The sequence below is a fragment of the Trifolium pratense genome, linkage group LG3 (genome assembly GCF_020283565.1).
Source record: "Trifolium pratense cultivar HEN17-A07 linkage group LG3, ARS_RC_1.1, whole genome shotgun sequence".
NCBI lineage: Eukaryota > Viridiplantae > Streptophyta > Magnoliopsida > Fabales > Fabaceae > Trifolium > Trifolium pratense.
The window spans coordinates 46348584-46364791 of NC_060061.1; the positions used below are offsets into that span (position 1 = coordinate 46348584).

The window sequence follows — 16208 nt, forward strand, 5'->3', positions numbered from 1 at the left end:
TTTTCCTTTATTTCTCACTGTTTTATATACCCTTTTTGGAAGGGTTGTTGATTTGTAGAGTCAATCGTGTCTTTAATGGAGTATAACAGTTGATTGCATGTTTGTTGTTATTCTTTAGGTGAGTCTTCATTGGTATTTTAATATTTATTTTGTGGTTTAATCCCTTTAGAGTTTTCCTTATTATAAATTAAAGTGGATTTTCTCTTTGTTGAAAATTATTGATATTTTTATCTTATTCTTGCTAGTGCTACAAAAATAAATCAAATCAAGATCCACTACTTTTAATATAATTAATAATTGCCTAATCGTAGCGATCGATGAATATTATATATTTTTAATTTAGAAAATAATTCTAAAAGAAAAAATTGATTAACAAAAGAAGAAAAGGTTTTCCCAAACACTGCCAAAACTTGTAAAAAGAAAAAATGGTAATTATAGTGCGATGAGGTTTTGTATATTGAGTGTGTGAGTCTAAATTCTTAGTTTTGTAGTGATTCATGTTGTATAATGTGTTTGTAGTATTGGGCCTTGATTAGCTTAAGCCCAATATAGTTTGTGTTAGGCCCAATTGTAATGACTTGCTATATAAGCAAGGTTTGTGTGATCAATAAAATTGACTTGGCCATTTGTTCTTAACAAGTGGTATCATGAGCCTTTAATCCATCACCTGTATTCCGTTTCTTGCAAGAAACAAGTTAGTTACGGTGGTTGCAACCACTCTAACCGTCCTAACCGTTCCAAAAGATTGTTCTCCGTTCATCTTCTTCATCTCACCACACCAAAGAAACCCACATTCTTCATCTTTCTCATTCCTCCCACTGCAATTTTCTTCGCAATGGCAGAAAATTCAGACTTCTTGAAGCCTTCAATTCCAAAATTTGATGGCTACTACGATCATTGGGCAATGTTGATGGAGAATTTGCTCCGATCTAAAGAATATTGGAGCTTGATCGAGAATGGTGTGACAGTGGCACCGGCGAATGCAACGGTGGAACAACAGCGCATTGCAAATGAGAGTAAGCTTACTGACTTGAAAGTCAAGAACTATTTGTTTCAGTCCATTGATCGATCCATCTTAGAAACGATTCTTAATCGTGACACTGCACGAGATATTTGGAATGCTATGAGAATTAGGTATCAAGGTTCAACCAAAGTGAAGCGTGCACAGCTTCAAGCATTGCGCAAAGATTTTGAGGTTCTTGAAATGGGGGAGAGTGAATCAGTAGAAGAATACTTTTCAAGAACCATGGTTATCACCAACAAGATGACTTCTTGTGGTGAAAGAGTAGAACAAAGTACTGTGGTTGAGAAAATTCTTAGATCAATGACTGCAAAATTCAATCATGTAGTCTGTTCTATTGAATTATCTTCTGATGTTACCACACTCTCCATTGATGAGCTGCAGAGTAGCTTGATAGTTCATGAACAACGTATGAAAGGCCAACTGATCAAGCAAGAAGAGCAAGCTCTCAAGGTCACTAATGGTGGCAGAGGGAGAGGTAGGGGAAGAAATTCAAATTCTGCTAGAGGTCGTGGTAGGGGAAGGCAAAGCAAAGAGAATGTGGAATGCTTTCACTGTCATAAATTGGGACACTATCAGAGTAATTGTCCCAATTGGAGTGAAAATGCCAATTATGCAGAATTGGATGAGTTTAAAGAAGAAATGCTCCTCATGGCCAAAACCAATGATGATGAGTTTGGTGAAAATTGGTTCTTGGATTCTGGGTGCAGCAATCATATGTCAGGTAACAAAGATTGGTTCTATGATTTTGATGAGAATTATAGAGATTCAGTGAAATTGGGTGATGACTCAAGGATGAATGTGATGGGAAAAGGAAATGTGAAACTCAGTATCAATGGAAGAGTTCATGTTTTCACCAATGTGTATTTCATACCTGGGTTAAAGACAAACCTTCTCAGCATTGGCCAAATTCAGCAGAAGAAGGCTACAATTGTGTTCAAAAACAATTGCTGCAAAGTTTATCATGAAGAAGAGGGATTACTTTTTGCTACATACATGTCAACAAATAGAATGTATATTGTCAAAGCAGAAGTAATTGCTCCAAGATGTCTGCAAGCTTCAAAACTTGTCAACTCTTTGCTTTGGCATAGCAGATATGGCCACTTAAGCATCAAAGGATTGAATGTTCTTGTTAAAAAGGATATGGTGAGAGGTCTACCAGCATTGAAAGAGCTAGATGAGAATTGTGCAGATTGCTTGGAAGGCAAGCAACACCGAGATGCCATTCCCAAGCAAGCAAATTGGAGAGCCAGCTCTAAGCTTGAACTTGTTCATTCTGATATCTGTGGACCTATCAATCCAAAATCCAACAGTGGCAACAGGTATTTCATAACTTTCACTGATGATCTAACTAGAAAAACTTGGATATATCTGCTTAAAGAGAAGTCTAGTTCACTAGAAACTTTCAAACAGTTTAAGGCTATGGTTGAGAAAGAGTCCAGTTGTTCTATTCAATGCCTAAGAACAGATAGGGGTGGTGAATATACCTCAAATGCTTTTAATGATTTTTGTAGTAATCATGGAATCAAGAGGCAATTGACTGCAGCATACACACCTCAGCAGAATGGTGTTTCAGAAAGGAAGAACAGGACTCTAATGAATATGGTGAGGAGTATGTTGGCTGGAAAGGGTGTACCAAAACCATTTTGGCCAGAAGCCTTGAAGTGGGCTACTTATGTGATGAATAGAAGTCCCACTCTATCTGTCAAAGACATCACACCAGAAGAGGCTTGGAGTGGAGTCAAACCTTCTGTGCATCACTTCAGAGTTTTTGGATGCATAGCCTTTGTTCATGTACCTGACAGTCAAAGAACCAAGCTAGATAGCAAAAGTGTGAAATGTGTTCTTCTGGGACTAAGTGAAGAGTCAAAAGCTTATAAGCTTTATGACCCTGAAAAGAAGAAAATAATCATCAGCAAAGATGTGGTATTTGAAGAAAATAAAGGTTGGAATTGGAATAAGATCTCAGACAAAAAGCAAAACCAGTCAAGCAATGATGTTCTCAGTGATGAAGAGTATAGTACATCAGCTCCAGCAAATGACTATGAGGCTCCAGCAAATGACAATGAGGTTCAAGCTGAAGTTGATATGAATACTTCAAGTGATGATAGTGATGGCATTGACTTCCAATCTGAGGTGAATTTGCCTCCAAGAGTTAGGAGACCACCTCAGAGCTTGAATGATTTTGTCACAGGAGAGGAGCTTGACCAGCTGCATAATCTTGCAGTCTATGTAGCTACTGAAGATCCAACATCATTCAGTGAGGCTGTTAAGTCTAAAGTTTGGATAGAAGCTATGAATCAAGAAATGCAGTCCATAGAGAAGAATCAAACTTGGGAGCTTACTAGTTTACCTGATGGAGCCAATGTAATTGGTGTGAAATGGATTTACAAAACTAAACACAATGAAAAGGGAGAAATTGATAAACATAAGGCAAGACTGGTGGCAAAAGGGTACAATCAGAAGCATGGTATTGACTATGATGAGGTATTTGCTCCTGTGGCAAGATGGGACACAATTAGATCAATACTAGCTATAGCTGCAAGAGAAGGTTGGAAAGTGTTCCAGTTGGATGTAAAAAGTGCCTTTTTACATGGTGAATTAAGTGAAGATATCTATGTTGAACAGCCACCAGGTTATCAGAGGGAAAAGAACAAGGTGTACAAACTTAAGAAAGCTCTGTATGGCCTAAAGCAAGCACCAAGGGCCTGGTACAGTAGAATTGAAGCCTACTTCAACTCTGAGGAATTTGAGAAATGTCCTTCAGAGCATACATTGTTCATAAAGCACAAGCCAAATGGTAAGATTCTGATAGTCAGTCTATATGTTGATGATCTCATATACACTGGAAATGATTTGCTTCTGATGAATGAGTTCAAAACATCAATGCAAAAGGAATTTTCAATGACTGATTTGGGCAAGATGAAGTTTTTTCTTGGAGTAGAAGTAATCCAGTCTGAGGAAGGTATATACATCAGTCAACAGAAATATGCAGCTGAGGTCTTAGGGAGGTTTGGTATGGAAAATTGCAACAGTGTATGCAGCCCTATAGTGCCTGGTTGTAAGCTTGACAAAGATGAAGATGGTGATGCTACAGATGCAAGAGAGTATAAGCAGATAGTTGGGAGCCTAATGTACCTGTTGGCTACAAGGCCTGACTTGGCTTATTCAGTGTGTCTGGTAGCTAGATATATGGAAAGGCCTACAAACATACACCTTACAGCAGTCAAAAGAATATTGAGGTACTTAAAGGGTACACTTACAAATGGAATCATGTATAAATGTGACACTGAGAAGGGTTTTGAGCTAGTTGGCTGGTCAGATTCAGATTATGCTGGTGATGTGAATGACAGGAAGAGCACCACAGGGTTTGTATTCATGCTTGGATCAGGAGCCATATCTTGGTCTTCTAAGAAGCAACCTATTGTCACTTTGTCCACCACAGAGGCAGAATATGTTGCAGCTGCTGCATGTGCTTGCCAAGCTGTTTGGTTGAGAAGTATACTAAGCTACTTGCTTAAGAATCAGAAGATTTGCACTCAGATTTATTGTGATAACAGCTCCTCCATCAAGCTGTCTAAAAATCCCATTATGCACGGTCGTTGTAAGCACATAGATGTGAGGTTTCACTTCTTGAGAGATCTTACAAAGGAAGGAACAATTGAACTCAAACATTGCAAATCACAAGACCAGTTGGCTGACATCATGACCAAACCTTTGAAGTTGGATGCTTTTTTGAAATTGAGAAGTGGGTTAGGAATGGAGATGAAGTGAATGCTGCAGAATTGCTTGATCTGCTTCAGTTTTGCTCTTGCTGCAGAATTACTTGGATTGCTGCAGTTTTTCCACTGTTTTTGCTTTGCTTACTTTTCAGTTTTTGTGTGAATGTTGTTTAGCTTGCTTGTCAAGTATCCTTTAATTGAACTCTTAGGATTGTTCAATTAGGGGAGAGTTTGTTGTATAATGTGTTTGTAGTATTGGGCCTTGATTAGCTTAAGCCCAATATAGTTTGTGTTAGGCCCAATTGTAATGACTTGCTATATAAGCAAGGTTTGTGTGATCAATAAAATTGACTTGGCCATTTGTTCTTAACAATTCATTGACTGCAATCAATTTTGTCGATATTATAGTAACATTCAAGACATTATTTCAAATGGGAAATATAAATAGAGTTCATTAGGAATTAAAAATATGAAATTGTTCAATATGTGACATTTATTTATAATTAATTAAACAAAGTACCAACATATTGTTTGTAGTTAGGACTTAGAGCATCCACAATGGAGAAATCCAATTTTGGGTACCTAAGTGGATTTCGTGTGTACACATCACTCATTTATAATTTTTTAATAATAGTACATAATAAGCACTCAATCTCTCAAACTCAACACCTCTTAAAAAATTCTAAACAGGTCCCACAAATAACTCTACATCTCATCAATAACTCTCCATCTTTATAAATGAGTCCCACAAATTCTATTAGGTACTATGAGAGAGAGAGTGTTTATTTGAGAAGTGGTACATATTTGATACTAAAATGTGTTGTGCTTCAATGGTAGTACTATGAGTACCTAATAGGTACTACACCATTAGAGATGGTCTTAGGAACATTGATTAGCTAGCAGGATCTAGGTTCGAACATAAAATTTTCCATTTTTTTGGTATTGAAAAACATATATTTAACCACTAAGTTACTTAACAAAAATATCAAAAACATAACCAACAAAGAAAGTAGAAGATCCATCTAAAAATCCATATAGATTTGGGATATTATTTTTGGATGTTGGTCTTCCTCTCTTTCTCCCCCGTAACTTGAAGAGAATATATGATATATATAAATTTTATAATCTAGTTGAGAATTTATATATTAATGGTATGCATATATATATATATATATATATATATATATATATATATATATATATATATATATATATATATATATATATATATATATATATATATATATATATATATATATATATATATATATATATATATATATATATTAAAATGAATATAACTTACATTATCATGTGGACACATTAATATTAAAAACACATCATTGATACGAATAAGATAGATTAAAATGTATATTAGGTATGTATGCGCTTCACGGTATTTTGTTTTTGTTTTAAATCTTGGTTCGGATTATAATACTGGAATCAAAACTTTATTCACCAACAAGAATTGCGAACTAAATTCAATACTTTTTAGGCGAATCAAAATAAAGAAATTAGGAGACCGTTGATTTCAAAACTAATCGCATTCCTTTACTGAGGATTAATAAAATCATGAAAACAGATTAGAGAGTGAAAAAGATAGCAGCTGAAACACCTATTATGTTCATGACGACAAAGAATCATGAACGTAATAGGTGTTTCAGTTGCTACCTTATTCACTCCCTTGTATGCTTTCATTATCTTCTTGATCCTCAATAAAGGAATGTGAATAGTTTTGAAATCAACGGTGATCTCCTCAATTTCTTTGTTTTGATTCGCCCAAAAAGTGACAAGTTTTATCGGCAATTGTTGTTGGTGAATAAAGTTTTGATTCTATTATATTGTTCGTACACATATTTAAAACAAAATGCATTGAACCACACAAAAAATAATTAAAAAACAGTGCATGTCAATTCTTAGGATATGATTAAAAGACAAGATGATGATATAGAATGATGGGTAAATAAATTCAACCTAAAACAAGAATAACATGTATAAATGGGTTACACCTAGAAAGAAATAAAAAATAAAGATTATCGCAAGCATCTTTTAAGTTATTTGAAATGATAAAAGGAGAATATGCAAAACCTATATCTTTACTGTGCAACTAACCTAAGACCTTAGAATTTTCGGTGAAGTATATCTCCATCTAAATTTCCTACTAAAAGTCAATGAATCATCTACAATAGTCATTGATTCTATTTTCTTGTCGCATCTCCGATAACCCAATTTAATCGGATATCCTTAGTTGAATACATGTGCAAGCTATTATTATGTGCAAGTTTTGTAAATGATTCATTGACTTGCACATGATAATGACTTGCACATGTATTCAACTAAAGTTATCCGATTTAGATTGGATTATCGGAGACGCGACGAGAAAATAGAATCAATAACTGTGGTAGATCATTCATTGACTTTTAGTAGGAAATTCAGATGTACTTCACCGATAATTCTAATGACGTCTTAGGTTAGTTGCACTATAAAGATATAGGTTTTGCATATTCTCCTTTTATCGTTTCAAATGACTTAAAAAATGCTCGTGATAATCTTTTTTTTTTCTTTCTAGGAGTTATCCATTTATTCTTGTTTTGGGTTGAATTTATTTACCCATCATTCTAAATATCATCATCTAGTTTTTTAATCCCAAAGTGAGACTTGACATGCTAAGTTCTTTTTGGATAATGGTAATTGGCTTTGATAGAGCATAGAGAGCCTCTCACTACTAGAAATTCTCCAATTTCCTGCGGAAAATAATCTGCAACTATTCCTAAGGATTTTTCTAAGGATTTCGCACTTAGGATTTTTCTGCAGAAAATATCATCATCTAGATTTTTCTACGGATTCCGCAGTTATTTTCAAGGATTTTCCTGTGAAATTTTACAATCAGACCACTTTCCTGCGGATCTTGTTATTTCAAGAAATTTCGCAGGTATTCCCAAGACTTTTCCTGCGGATTTTGGCACCCTAGATTCCTGCGGATTTTACTACTTCAGAAAATTATGCGGGTAACTTTTAATTTATTTTTATTTTAAAATTATGATTAAGGTTTTTTTTTAAAAAAATTATGATTAAGATAAAAAAATATTAAAACTATTAAAATATAAAAAATAAAATTCGTCATTCATCACTTAACCCTCGTATTCTCCAGAACTCTAAAATCAATTTCTTTTCACCATCAACTCATTCCTTTCCACAACAAACCCTAAATAATCACAATCGTGAAACTCATTCATCTGAAAATCACAATCGATCACGATCTCACCGCCAAACCTATCCATCTCCGGAGAAACTCATACATCAAAAAACTCGATCTTTATTTTATGAGGCATTTTGTTTGAAGATCTAAAGAGTAACATTTTCAAGTTTAGCCTATGTTAAAAGATGTAAATTTCTTACATGCTTTTAGTTAGTATTCGACGAACTTAATTATGTAAGGCATAATTATTATTCATGATTGAGTTTTTGTATTCAGACGTACACTAATTTTTTATTATAGAATTGTGTCTTGGTTTATCAAAATAGTTCTAATTTAATTAACTTTTTAATTTGGATCTCAAAAAACTAGTCTAGGTGAATATCCCTATCCTTTGAATAAGAAAAATGATATTGAGGTACTAATAATTTGGATATTTTGCTGCGCATTTACCGTGGGATTTTACCTGCGGATATAGTTGAGGAAGTTATAGGTGTTTCCTGCGGATTAGATGAGGTTTTTCATGCGGATTTATATGAGGGTTTTCTTGCGGATTTTATCTGCAGTTTTACCTTATGATACAATTACCTACAAAGGTATTGGCTGGTAACCAGAATCTGCAGGAAATTCCGTAGGTAAAATCATATTACTGTATTAAAAAATCATATCATATAATTTAAAGTTTAATCTAATTTAATATGGAATAAAAAAATTAACAGATTTTGCATATCCATATACTATGATTGTATGAAAATGATTTTTTTTTTAATTCAGCCAAATTTATTAGGAGAATTCATTAGTACACATATATTAATATAGCACAATATAAGTCGTATTCATATCTGTAAGCAAAATTCGAAAAACACATTAGCGGAGAACAAAAACCAAAGGACTACCCACGAAAATCAAAATACATTATTTACCTTTTCCATACAAATCTCATCATTCAAATTTGACTTTGTTGCCATGGATCAAAGCTTGAAAGACAATATAAGCTTTGTTGTGAGAAATTTTTTTGGTCTACAGTTGTCTGTGAAAAATCAACTGCTAAAATATAAATAACCATATAACTTATTATACATGAATTTGTATGCATAGGTAAATGATACCAAAGACAAAACATAGGCGCCATCTATATTGAATTATTTTTTTTAAAAAAAAAGTGGAGAATTCTAAGTCAAAGCGCTATCTTTACTGAATTATTTAATAAAAAAATGGAGAATTCTAAGTCAAATTCTGAATTATCTAAAAAATTTCTCCACTTTTTTTTTTATTTTAAATAATTCAATAGAGATGCCACTTCTGTTTAGCCTTTTGTATCATTTACTTATGCCTTCGAACTCATGTATAATAAGCTATAAGATTATTTAAATTTCACCAGTTCGTTTTCCACAAAATGACTATAGACCTAAAAAATTTCTCACAACAAAGTTTATATTGTCTTGCAAGCATAGCTTTGATCCATGATAACAAAGTTAAATTCGAATGATAAGACTTGTGTGGAAAAGGTAAATAATGTATTTTGTTTTTCGTGGGTAGTCCTTTGGTTTTTGTTCTCCACTAGTGTGTGTTTTTGAATAATATGTTTGACCAAAAAAAAGGAAAAATATGTTTCACAAAAGAAGAATATGTTTGACCAAAAATGAAAAATATATTTAGAATAATATGTTTGACAAAAAAAAATTGTGCCATTTTTTTAAATAGTGTGAATGATGAAGCAGTGAAGGTTTCATATGTAGATGGTGATCCTGATAGGAAAGGAGGAAGAAGAAGGATGGTTTGAGTGGTGATATAATTTTTTGATCAATTTTTTATTTTTTTTTAACCAAAGAGATGCTAGCAAAGAGCTAGACACCCCAAAATATATTAAAAAGGGCAACAAAAAGAAATGGAGGGGACAAGAACCAAAACTCCATTAAGAGGTGCAAATACGAAATTGGTCTTTTATAACATTGTAGTTTTTAAGAGTAATCTCTATTTTGGGTTTCTTACAAAATAAAAAAAAAAAAAGAGTTTTAGTCCCTATAAAATGCAAATACGGATTAAAAGTGAATAAATTTTCTTGAGCGACTAAACTTAAAAGTTCATAATTTTGTATGGATTAAAAATATATTTAACCCTATATATTATTTATACACATTAAATACTTTTTACTGATATTTTGATTATGTTGGTAATTTTTTAAGGTTCGTGATGATGAAATACAAGAAAATGGAGTTTGAATTGTGTTCACTGTTTCTCACAAGTTTTAAATTCTTTTTGTTTCTCATAAAACCATTTATCTTCTTTTAAACACAAGCATAGAGAATTGTAATTAAATCCCAAAAAACATAATCAGAGTAAAGAGAGAAGGAACATAGAAAGATACAACACCATAATTTTTATACTAATTCACTATATTAATGAGAAGCTAGTCCGGTCCACTCTTTCTTCTTTTTTATACTATAATGTTGGATCATTGTTCCTCTTGTATCAAATTCCAGATTATAGTTTTTTTAAATCATTAAAACTTGTTGATTTAATCCAAACTTAAAAATTATAAGTTAGATTGAGTGAGATTAAAACCACCAAATAAGAGTACATAATAGATATTGATCCAAGTCTTTATACATGCAAGATCTATTAAAAGTATAACTTTTTATCATCTTTCCGCTTGAGATCTTTAGAAAATTGAAAAGGATGAAAATAACATGGATAAAATTTGATATGCCTAATAGTTAAGAATGATGCCACCGTTTCTAAGGCTAAAAAAAAACTAAGAAAAAAAAAATCCAGATCCCGGAACCCTTCATTCTTTTTGCCTCGTATCCATTGTGTTGATTCTTTCGTGTTTGGTGATTCTATTTTATTGTACTCACTATTGTCTTCTACAACGCTTCTTGTGATATCTCTCTTTAGTCATTAGATACCCTAATCCAGCCGCCCATTAAAAACCCTAATTGTGTCCAAAATAATACTCCCTATAATATAGTCTAAATACATCAATTCTTTAATGAATATAAAACAAGAATATATATATATATATATATATATATATATATATATATATATATATATATATATATATATATATATATATGAGTCAGGATCCGTTGACACCAACTAGTTTGACACCAAATATTACACCTCTCAATAACGTTTTAACCGATATAAATTTTATAAAATCCACCGTTGGATTGAAAGTTTACATCATATAGATCATTTGTGTAAAATTTCAAATAAATCCAAAATCATTTGATATGTTATTGAGATACATCAAAATTAACGGTTTTTGTATTTTTTTAAATGCCGTTAATCTTTATGTGTCTCAATAGCATATCAAATGATTTTGGATTTGTCTGAAATTTTACACAAATGATCTATATGTGTGTGTGTGGGATTTGCTAATGCACACCCACTGTTTTTTATGAAGGTGTGCATTAGCAACATACATCTTAAGGTGTATTTAACTACTTTTTAGTTATCATTTGCTAACACACACCTTCTAAAAATTAAGTAGGTGTATTATAGCAAATGCCTATAGGAGTTGCTAACATACACCCACTTATTTTTTAGAAGGTGTGCATTAGCAACATGCACCTTAAGGTGTATTTAACTACTTTTTAGTTATAACTTGCTAACACACACCTTCTTAAAAATAAGCGGGTATACGTTAGCAAAACCCTATATATATATATATATATATATATATATATATATATATATATATATATATATATGACCGGAGGGGGTAGTTAAATCATGTGTGGGTCCCTTTTAATCCCTTATTACACGTTAAAATGAAAAGTTGCATTGGGAAACAACAAACAAAAACTCTTTTCTAATTGTGTCCAAAATAATACTCCCTCCAGTCCAATATATAAGAAAAAAAATATTTTTTAAATTCATTAAAGAATTGATGTATGTATGTATGTGGACTATAATATAGTCTAAATACATGAATTCTTTAATGAATCTAAAACACAACTTTTTTCTCATATATATGATCGGAGTGGGAAGTTAAATCATGTGAGCCACTTTTAACCCCACATTACACATTAAAATGAAAGGTTGCATTGGGAAACAACAAACAAAAACTCTTTTCCATTCTTTTCTAACTGTGTCCCAAATAATACTCTTTCTAGTTCTATATATAAGAAAAAATTGTTTTTTAGATTCATTAAAAAAATGACGGATGTATGTGTATGTGAACTATATGTGAACTATATAATTCACATACATCCGTCAATTCTTTAATGAATCTAAAACGCAACTTTTTTTTCTTTTATATAAGACCGGAGTGGGTAGCTAAATCATGTGGGCCCCTTTTAACCCCTCATTACAATTTAAAATGAAATGTTGCATTGGAAAACAGCAAACAAAAACTATTTTCGATTCTTTTCTAATTATGTCCCAAATAATAATCCCTCTAATCCTATATATATAAGAAAAAAATTGCTTTTGACATTCATTAAAGAATTGATATATGTGGACTATAATATAGTCTAAATACAGCAATTCTTTAATGAATCTAAAACGCAATTTTTTCTTATATATAAGACAGAAAGGGCTAGTTAAATTATGTGGGCCCTTTTTAACGCCTTATTACATGTTAAAATGAAAGGTTGCATTGGGAACCAACATACAAAAACTCTTTTCCATTCTATTTTAATTGTGTCCCAACTAATACTCTTTGTAGTCCTATATATTACTCCATCCTTAATTATAAGCAAAAATTTGCTTTCTAGATTCATTGAATAATTAATGTATCTGGTCTATATTATAGACCAAATTCATCGGTTATTGAATGAATCTGAAAAGTTCACTTTTGCTTGTAATTAAGGATGAATGGAGTATAAGAAGAAAAACAATTATTTTTTAGATTCATTAAAGAATTGATGTATGTGCACTATAATATAGTCCAAATTCATCGGTTATTGAATGAATCTGAAAAATTCACTTTTGCTTATAATTAAGGATGGAGGAAATATAAGAAGAAAAAAAATTGTTTTTTAGATTCATTAAAGAATTGATGTATGTGCACTATGATATAGTTTAAATACATCAATTTTTTAATGAATTTAAAACACAACTTTTTTTCTTAAATATAGGACTGGAAGGGTAGTTAAATCATGTGAGCTCCTTTTAACCCTCATTATACGTTAAAATGATGCATTGGGAAACCGCAAACAAAAACTATTTTCCATTATTTTCTTAAAACGTGCACGCTTTTGCAAAACATGTGAGACATGACCCTCTTTATATATCTTTCTCACTATAGCCTTCAACAACACTCCATATATCTCTCTCCAATAACCCTTCTTCTTTCAACTTGTTTTTTTTATTCCAATGCATCTTGTCATCAGCAACTCTTAGATTCCCAATTGAGTCTTTAGATCTATTAGATTTTCTCATATCCAAGTTTTAATTTACTGTCTAATGTTTGATTGTATGGTTTTCATTTCTCACATCAACCCATTGATAGTAATTGCAATTTATTCAAAATTTACGTACATATCCCAAGGTGCAAAAGAAAAGGACTCCTAATTCTTCAAAGGCAGAGACATTGATCTTTTTTAAGGTATACATCTACCATAGGCATTTCCTCTATGTTTCTTTTAACAGATTTGTTTTTCTACTACAATTACTCTTTTTTCTTTGATTTCTCACTGTTTCATATGCCCTTTTTGGAAGGGTTGTTGATTGTAGAGTCAATCGTGTCTTTAATGGAGGACAACAGTTTATTGCATGGTTGTTGTTATTCTTTAGGTGAGTCTTCTTTGTTATTTTTATCTTATTGTTATCTTTAATCTTGATATTTTGTGGTTTAATTTTTTCAGGGTTTTCCTTATTATAAATTAAAAATAGTTGTGATTTCAGAGTTATAAGGATGAGTTGGTGGTTACGATGGATGAGAGGGAGTGAAGTGATATGGAAACTGTGAAAATATTGTTAAAAAATGTGTTTTATTTGCAAAAGAAAGGAACTTTGAATTTATTTTTACAATAGGTCTTTAAATTAATAGGTAAATGAGTATTTTTAAAAGATATATATTTTTTATCATTTAAAAAATTATAGTAAATAAATATTATTTACCAAAACTATCAAGAAACTAAAATTTGATTTTTTAAACTTTTTTATTACTCATGATAGTGAATATTGAATATTTTAATAAAAAAATGTAAGAAATTAATATAAAGGTCTCATGTTAATTTCATTCCATCTATTTTCATAGATCCAAACATAACCTAAAAATCACATGTTCAAATCCCTTTTATGCTTGTTAAAATTGATTTATTTAAAAAACACTGCAGGCAATTGGTATTAAGGTGATGGTGGTCGGGCACACTCATCAAGTTAGTGCTATGCCTATACAATGTAAATCTTAGATTCTAATTTATGTTTCTTTTATATATATATATATATATATATATATATATATATATGCACGACTAATTGAGTTCTGCCTTTTATTTAACTTAATTACAATATGGAATCATTCTAGTTTGATATATACGTATTCTAGCAACATCTTTTAAGAAATTTTATATTTTATTTGTAGCCACGTACTTCCTAAAACATTTTCAGACAATTTAAAAAAGTTGCCCGAAAATGTGACCCTTTAAGGTCCTAGTGGAGTTCTGTAGAACAACTAGAGATGCCTTGTACTTCACAAACGGTTGACAAGAATTCACGAAAGATCACTTTTTGAAAGAGAGTGATTTCTTTGTCTTTAAGTACAATGGTGAATCACTCTTTGAGGTTTAAATCTTTCATAGAGAAAGTTTCCGCGAGAAAGCAGCTTCTTATTTTGTTGAAAAATGGGGACATGCATGCTCAAACTGAACAAGGGGGTAGCAAGACAAACGAAACAAAAAACTTTATTGAAGAATTTTTTTTGTTTCGTTTGCCTTGCTACCCCCATGTTCAGTTTGAGGTTGTCCCCATTTTTAAACAAAATAAGAAGCATCTTTCTCACAATAACTTTCTCCATCAAAGATTTAAACCTCAAACAGTGATTCTCCATTGTACTTAAAGACAAGGAAATCACTCTCTTTCAAAGAGTGATCTTTCGTGAATTCTTGCCAACCGTCCGTGAAAGTACAATGTATCATCTCTAGTTGTCAGCTGCATGTTCCACACAACTCCACTTGGACCTTTCGGGGTCACATTTTCTAGTGATTTTTTTAAATTGTCTGAAAATATTTTAGGAAGTGCCTGGAAAACAAATATAAAATTTCCTGAAATATGATTTTGCTAGAATATGTATTCCTAAGAGGTAAACATAATTATTTGCTCGAAAAACAACAATTAATCATCTCAAGTACTATTAGTGAATCAACATTGTGCAAATAGTTGTGAAATATTTGTGAAACCAACAATGATAAACAAGGTTTAAAAAAATATTTGGCCAAGATTCTTTCCCAACTATGTTGCATTTGGTATCAAATACAAGAAGGCATTCGAAGTCCCCTCCACCTAAATTTTTTGGGAAGATGAATGCTAATCATGTATATTAATATATCGCATTCAGAATGATTCTATAATGTAATTAAAACGAATGCTAATCATTTATATTTAGTAAAACAAGATACTAATGAAATAATATTTTTGCCCATTTTCCTTTTTTTGACAACTCACTAAATTAGGGATATAATTGTAGTCTTTTTATACTAAATTCTAATAAAATAATATTATTATAATTATTATTCTCTATTATACATTGCTTTTATATTTTCTTTCTACTATTTATATGAGACCTATGTTTCAAAACTTGTAATTAAGAATAAATTTATGTTTGTAATTTTGTAATTTTCTTATATATGTCAACGAAATATTTTACTGTATTGGCCGAGTTTTCTCACAACTTTATTCACCAACAAGAATTGCAGATAAAACTCGGCACTTTCTGGGCGAATCAAAACAAAGAAATTGGGGAGACCGTTGATTTCAAAACTAATCGCATTTCTTTACCGAGGATTAAGAATCATGAAATCATACGAGGGAGTGAATAAGATATCAGCTGAAGCACCTATTATGTTCACTCCCTGGTTTGCTTTCATGATCTTCTTAATCCTCAGTAAAGGAATGTGATTCGTTTTGAAATCGATGGTCTCCTCAATTTCTTTGTTTTGTATCGCCCAGAAAGTGCCGAGTTTTATCTACAATTCTTGTTGGTTAATAAAGTTGTAATAAACCCCGACCAATCTAGTAAAATATTTCGATGACGTATATAAGAAAATTGTAAAATTATAAACATAAATTTATTATTAATAACAAGTTTTGAAAT

At 31.6% G+C, this 16208-nt stretch overlaps 1 long non-coding RNA gene across 1 annotated transcript; it reads left to right on the top strand.

Annotated features, from left to right (window-relative positions):
• The first annotated feature begins 13226 nt into the window (after positions 1-13226).
• LOC123917145 lies at positions 13227-14342 on the top strand. Its single transcript, XR_006812385.1, has 3 exons — positions 13227-13499; positions 13613-13687; positions 14233-14342. It is a non-coding gene; the product is annotated as an uncharacterized LOC123917145 (long non-coding RNA).
• Positions 14343-16208: the final 1866 nt, after the last annotated feature.